Source organism: Rhagoletis zephyria, unplaced genomic scaffold (assembly GCF_001687245.7).
Source record: "Rhagoletis zephyria isolate East Lansing unplaced genomic scaffold, Rhagoletis_zephyria_1.1 Rzeph_scaffold_00576, whole genome shotgun sequence".
Lineage (NCBI taxonomy): Eukaryota > Metazoa > Arthropoda > Insecta > Diptera > Tephritidae > Rhagoletis > Rhagoletis zephyria.
Genome location: NW_016157660.1, coordinates 167,575 through 174,782, shown reverse-complemented (window position 1 = coordinate 174,782; position 7,208 = coordinate 167,575).

Sequence of the window (7,208 nt, the reverse complement as noted above, 5' to 3'; positions counted from 1 at the left end):
ATTATTATTATTATTATTATTATTATTATTAATCTGTTTAAAAAATCATTTACAGTTTAAAGGAAATTGTCTTATTTTACGGCCTGTACTTTTTTATAAGTTACAATATATGTTCAACCTGTGTGGAGCTGACGATACAAACATATATTCAGGCTTATAAGCCTGTAATTAAACATTTTTCTACATTTAATTTGAAATATGACTAAAAGTAGTAAATAATTAATACTTTTTCTACTACTTTAAAATGCGTGACCGGAATAGACCTGCCGAAAAAGTGAGGTTAAGTTACTGACAACACCTTGTTGTTATTACACCATGTGTAATGTGACCAACCGTACTTCTTTCGGAATCTTCTGGACGATCGTCACATTGCCAGGGCGATAAATTCGTTGAAACCATTAAAGTCGCCGGAGACCGATGGCATCATACCGGCGGAGCTGCAAAGGGTTCTGAAAGTGTCATGTAATTGGTTGGATCCTATTTACGCGAACTGCGTGAGGACCGTTTACATATCCAAGGCTTGGAGGGTAATCAGTGTTGCGTTCATTCCGAAGGCCGGAGAAGGTTCTCACATTTCCCTTAGGGATCTTAGGCCTATCAGTCTCTCTTAGTTTTCGCTAAAAATGCTAGAGAGATTGATAGACCTGTACATAAGATACGCGGCTCCTTGTGACTGTCTTTCAAGACCTTAAGACCTTGCTTATTGCAAGAAAAGGTCCGTGAATATCACCCTGCACACATTGGTAAAGTGGTCAGAGAAAGCCTTCACGCATAAAGATTATACAGTAGGGGCCTTCGTCGATATCGAGGGGGCTTCAACAATGTCACTCCAGAGGCAATAGTCAAGTATATTCATAATGCAGGGGTTGAAACCAACCAGCTTACCTCGTGACAGAACTGTCGCGTCGGAGTGGGAGATGGCATTCCCTCAGCGCAGAGTCAATAGGAGCACTCCACAAGGTGGTGTTCTTTCTCCCCTGCTCTGGATTGAGGTTGTAAACGACCTTCTAGAGGAACTGGAAAAAGTGGGCTGTCGGGTGATCGCCTATGTAAATGATTAAAGGTTGATGGGGGGATGGTTAAGGGACGATTTCTATACACCCTTTTTGATATGGTTCAGGGGTACCTAAAACATGTAACTAGGTGGGTGATCAACGGCGACTGTCGTGGAAGTCTAACATTGAGGAAAGGGTTAGAAAGGTGTCGGTTGCCTTGTACTGCTGTAGGGGACCTTTCGGTAAAAGATAAGGTCTCTCGCTCAAATAATTCATTAGCTCTAGGAAATCAGATTTAAGCCTTTCTTGCTTCAAGGAGCCCTTGTGGCTCGTGGAACTCACTAGAGAAGGCTACACTTGTAAAACAGGAATTATCGGAGCATTAAGAACCATACCTACGCGCTTAACGTATGTTGAACACGGCGCCTGCGGATATTGCAGACAGAATTGTCGCAGCACGAACTGCTATTACGCTAAGAGAGACCGGGTGCCTTTAAAATGCTTTTTGTAGCGCAAGACAGGAGTTACCCCTTAAAAGTGTCGAAAAACACGTTACCTCTCAAGGGCTAGTGATGAGGGGTTTTGACAGGCCATTGTGCGATTGGTATTCATGCGGTAAGACTTGGAATTTCAACTGATCCTTTTGCATCAGTTGTAAAGAGGAAGATGAAGTGGAATAATCTCCGCACTTTCTTNTCAACGGCGACTGTCGTGGAAGTCTAACATTGAGGAAAGGGTTAGAAAGGTGTCGGTTGCCTTGTACTGCTGTAGGGGACCTTTCGGTAAAAGATAAGGTCTCTCGCTCAAATAATTCATTAGCTCTAGGAAATCAGATTTAAGCCTTTCTTGCTTCAAGGAGCCCTTGTGGCTCGTGGAACTCACTAGAGAAGGCTACACTTGTAAAACAGGAATTATCGGAGCATTAAGAACCATACCTACGCGCTTAACGTATGTTGAACACGGCGCCTGCGGATATTGCAGACAGAATTGTCGCAGCACGAACTGCTATTACGCTAAGAGAGACCGGGTGCCTTTAAAATGCTTTTTGTAGCGCAAGACAGGAGTTACCCCTTAAAAGTGTCGAAAAACACGTTACCTCTCAAGGGCTAGTGATGAGGGGTTTTGACAGGCCATTGTGCGATTGGTATTCATGCGGTAAGACTTGGAATTTCAACTGATCCTTTTGCATCAGTTGTAAAGAGGAAGATGAAGTGGAATAATCTCCGCACTTTCTTTTAAACTCTTCAACCTTCGCGAGGCTAAGATGGAAGCATTTTGGCTCGCACTTCTGAACAAACACTGAGCTCTCAGGTATCGAACGTAGCCGCATTCGAAATTTCGTAATCGGCCAGCGGCGTTAACCTAACCCAACCTAACCTGGGGGTTAATTCTAGTTCTATGAAACTGGGAAGCGAAAATGAACAATTCAATGTCAGTGAAAAATCGATTTTTTCATTTTATCGTTTCGATATATCATTTTAAGCGATTCGCGATCATTAAAGGCTATTCCATTAACATCTAGCAAGTAATTATTTGGTAAATTATTGGAAGTTTAAGACAATAATATTCGTTATCACGGGATGGTGGTTTTGAGAAAAACGCCCAACTTCTCTTTTTCACTGCCACAAAACTTTGTGAAAAATTGTTTTCACAGTAAGACATTTTTGAAAAATTTATTAATTTGCATTTGAAAACAGAATCGTAATTTTATGTGAAGTGATGAAAAATGTTTTCACTTAACGTTTTCACAGAACAGGAATTGGCCCCTGTACTTCTTTGAGCTATGAAATAGCTGGTCACATTAACCATGTGTGATCCCTATAATTAATTTGAATATCCGGAAACTTTCTTTCGATTAGTGCCCCTTTCGCTGTTTCTAATCAATGATCGGAATCTGAAAAAAATGTGATAGATTTCACGAAAATGTGGTAGGTCTCAGTTTTTGGATAGTTTATTATTTATTTATGTCTTTAATGTACTACGAAACAGAAACTATAATAATAATAGTGTCGCGACAGTTTAACAAGTTTTGACCATTTTTCTTTTGTTTGTTTAAGGTTTATTAACTTTTTACAAAAGTATAGCTCTTTGTCTAAAAAACTATATAAATCCGATTTTCAAACTTTGTGCAAAAGTTAAAAAAACTGTGCAACGTTTCACATAAATTGCAAACTTTTCAACTAGAATCTCCAGAAAAATCGTTTAAATATTAGTACTTGTAATAAGTGCGAATTTTAAGTTGCTAAAAACTGCGTTGAATTTTGGAAATTTTTTTTCTTGACAGTGTAAAGCAGTTGCTCGTTATAAAGATATTTTTCGAACATATTTTGAGAGATTTCTCCAACCTTGGGGAGTGCTGCCAGCTTTTCTTTTTATCACATCACGATTTAGCGAACAAAGGTGGTGCGTTCGCAAACTGCTATTGGGTTGTGCCTCTTCTCCAGTAAAGGTAAACAACGCCTCAGAAACTTTAAATGCACTGAAATTCACTAATACTTTCACAAATCTCCGATCCTTAACATTTTCTTTATTAATTGTCTTTATAAATAATATATATTTCATTCTAAGACAATTGAAACACGTTTCCTGTCGAAAAATTGAATATTAAGAAAATGTACTGTTTTGAGAGTTTATTTTAATTTTTCCACCCATTCGGCTTTGTTTACTTTTAAAATGTTTTTCTGTTAAAATGTTTAAATCTCATCGCCGCCGGGAATGCGAAATCTTGTATTCTCTCATTCTTGTTATCACATTGTGTTTAGTGTTGGACAATTTTTGCTCCCAAAATTAAAAACATAAAAAAAATTATGTCGAGCAAAAATTAAACTACTCCAAAACGCGAATATGTGGTAGACTTCAGCCCTTGTTTGATAGAAGTAGTAGATGCTCAAAAAAGTGGTAGATCAACCACAATGTGGTAGAAATCCGATCACTGTTTCTAATGCAGCGTTTTTTCTGCATTTAGCCCAAAATACAATAACGCAGTGGCAGTGGCAGCGGCAGTTTTTCGAAATCAGCTGTTTTTTAGAAAGTGTGGTGTCCAATGAAGCGACTCACAATACAGCAGTGGCAGCTAGCAGTACTGCCCAGTTTAGCCAAATACTAAATTCACTGCCACTGCCTTCATCGCAGCAAACTTCGCATGCTGAATTTGACATAACTGAAACGCAGCCAACATCTGTTGATGTCACTGAAGCCTAAAAGTCAACAACAAAAATTTAAACAAACAAAAGGGAATGTCAAAAAAATCAGTCACTGACAACGCCGTATTGTGTTTGCTCCGGCAGTGACTGCCAATATTAGCAGTAACAGCTGATTTTAAAAACTGTCACTGCCACTGCCACTGCGCTGTTGTATTTTGGGCTTTTAAAATGCAACATTTAGCACTTTTGAGCATATGTTTTCAAATAGCGTTCACGCTATCGCATTTAGCAATCGTATGCTTTTGACAAACAGTCGTGTTCCAGTCGCTTATTCAGATCCGTATCTGAGTATAACGCTCAATTCTCACGGAAAAGATAATGTGCAAAAACCCCTACTGAAAAGGAAAAAATAAATTTTAAACCAAAAATTCAATACAAAAACTTGAATTGTTTTAACCGTAACCGAAAATTTCTTTGTGTATATATTCATTTGTCGGTGCTGTCAATTAAAATTTCCTCACTTAATTAGGAAACAAAACGAACAGAGTTGATCACAAATTGATCCAGATTTCTATCAGCATCACATCGATGTTGAATTTGCGTAACTTTTGTTAATTCAAATAATGGAAAATAATAAATGAAATCTCGATCGGCGATCACTGAACGCAGCTGGCCGCTGTATACGCGAAAAAGCAATGTTGCCAGTTTTTCTCATTAAACCATGTTCGAATCGAGGGAATTTTGGAAGATCACAGGGTTGCTTTTAGCATTTAGATTCTTAATGCAAATATGGAGTTGCATTTAGTTGCATTTAGGTGACGAATTTTGTATGGATAAATGTACATTTAGAGTAGCATTTAGAGCTACATGCGCTAAATGTGCTTTTACGCGTAAGCAAAAACAGCCCATAAGTTACAAAAATTATTAGGCAATAAAATTTGTCCTAATCTCTCATTGACTGGCAGCTTTCCGTTCCCTATGTTCAATAATTGTCGCGAGAATATCTAGGCTGATTAATCGCTCTGTAGTTGGACACGCATATTCGTAGTCAACTGCAATGTATGTATGTATGTATGTTCATCTTGCCACAATGTTGAATATTTCAGGCAAGCATTTATCTCGTCGGCTAGTGTTAATCGAGAACCTACAGACAATATTTGTGTAAAATCTCCTGCGAGCAATATCAATGCATTCCCGAATGGTTGAACGTCTCCACGCAAATCTCGCAACAATCGATCAAGAACCTAAAGCGATTCTTTATGTGCCATGGTTGCTCTAGAAATATTGCACGTGGAGTTTCGATGATTTATATGTTCAATGGTAGCTCAAGAGCTGAATTAGCAATGCTTCCACCTGGTAACAATTTCTTATCCATCCATCTGATAATGAATGTTTTCCTAGTTTCCCCTGACGCATCCAAGAAGAAGGTCCTCCAACTCTGTAATTTATCATTTGCATTTTCTTATTTGGCGCTGTAACCGCATACGCGATTTCGGCCGAGTTCGAAAAAGCACGCCAGTTGTTTCTCTCTGTGCCAACTGACGCCAATTGGAAATGCCACGTGAAGTCAAGTCCTTTTCCACTTGGTATTTCCATTGCATTGGGGCATCTCTCTTCCTCTGCTACCACTAGCGGATTGCGAGTTGAATACTTTCAGACCTGGAACATCGGTTCCTATTCGAACGACATGTCCAAGCCAGTGGAGCCGTTCTATTTTCATTCGCTGCACTATGTACATTTCGTTGCAAAGCTCATACAACTCGTCGTTCTATCGTCTACGGTACTCCCCGTCGCCAACGCGTAGAGGACTGTAAATCTTTCGCGAAATCTTTCTCTCGAATACTCTGTGCCATATAACAGCTCGGGCATGAGGAGTGACTTATAGAGTTTGGTTTTTCTACGTCGAGAGAGGACTTTGCTCCCGAATTGCCTACTCAGTCTAAGGGAACACTTGTTGGCAAGAGTGATTCTGAGTGGGATTTCCGTACTGATATTTTTACCGGTGATAATGATGGTTCCCTTGTAAACGAAATTCTCCACTTTCCCGAAATTATAACTGCCAACAGTGACGTGGGTGCCAAGGCGCGAATGTGCTGACTGTTTATTTTATGACAGGAGATACTACTTCGTCTTGTCCTCGTTTACCGCCCGGCGGCCCGTTCGTTTTGCTTATCCAGCTTGGAAAAGGCAGAACAGACTTCGCGATTTTTGTTACCGATGCTTCCTGCATGGTTCCGTTCTGCAGTTCTTATTATCTTAACATTTGCATCATGCGATCGAAAATGCCCTTCTGCTTTCGTTTTAATTTGGGAATCTTTGATCGGGAATAGGAGTTCACAATAGTTATGATTATCATAATCATAATATTATTTTCTCATGTTATTCAAACTTTCTTTACTCGCAATATACGTAGTAGGTTATGAAATAGTTTACGATTAAAAGTTAACTGATTTATAATGCTAGGGAATGGTGTCAACAATTTAAAGTTTTCACTAAGTATTTTTTAAACGGCTTTCATGGGATAGTTTTTTGTTTTCGGAGGTATAAATTCGTTGGAATATATGTTTAATGTATATTACCGCATAACTTTGGACCACGTCAACCGATTTCCAGGTGGTCCCATACTAATTTAATTAGATCCGATGATTGGATCATGAAAAATCAACGGTACTATTGAATGTTTATATGAGAATTGAAGTCGGTTGTGTTTTTTGCTTAAAAATTACTTGTTTATTAATTTTTACATTAAGTAATTTGTGTACCAGCTCTTGTAAATTCTACATTTATTTAAACTGTTCAGATTTTGGATAAGTGGAAAGATTTAAAAAAATTTCTCAGTAAAGCTTTCCCAAACACTTTATGGTTGGAACCAGTTATGTAATTTATCATTTAATTTCAATATTTTCAGTCTTTCAGTCCTAGATAAAAGATATTTCCAAATCAAGATTTTTCAAACACCTTGCGTTTGGCACCCATATTGTACCTCAAACATATTTTCGATTGTAAGTCTTCTTAAAACTCTTTAGTTTGATAACCACATTGCAATATTTCATTTATTTAATCAATCCAA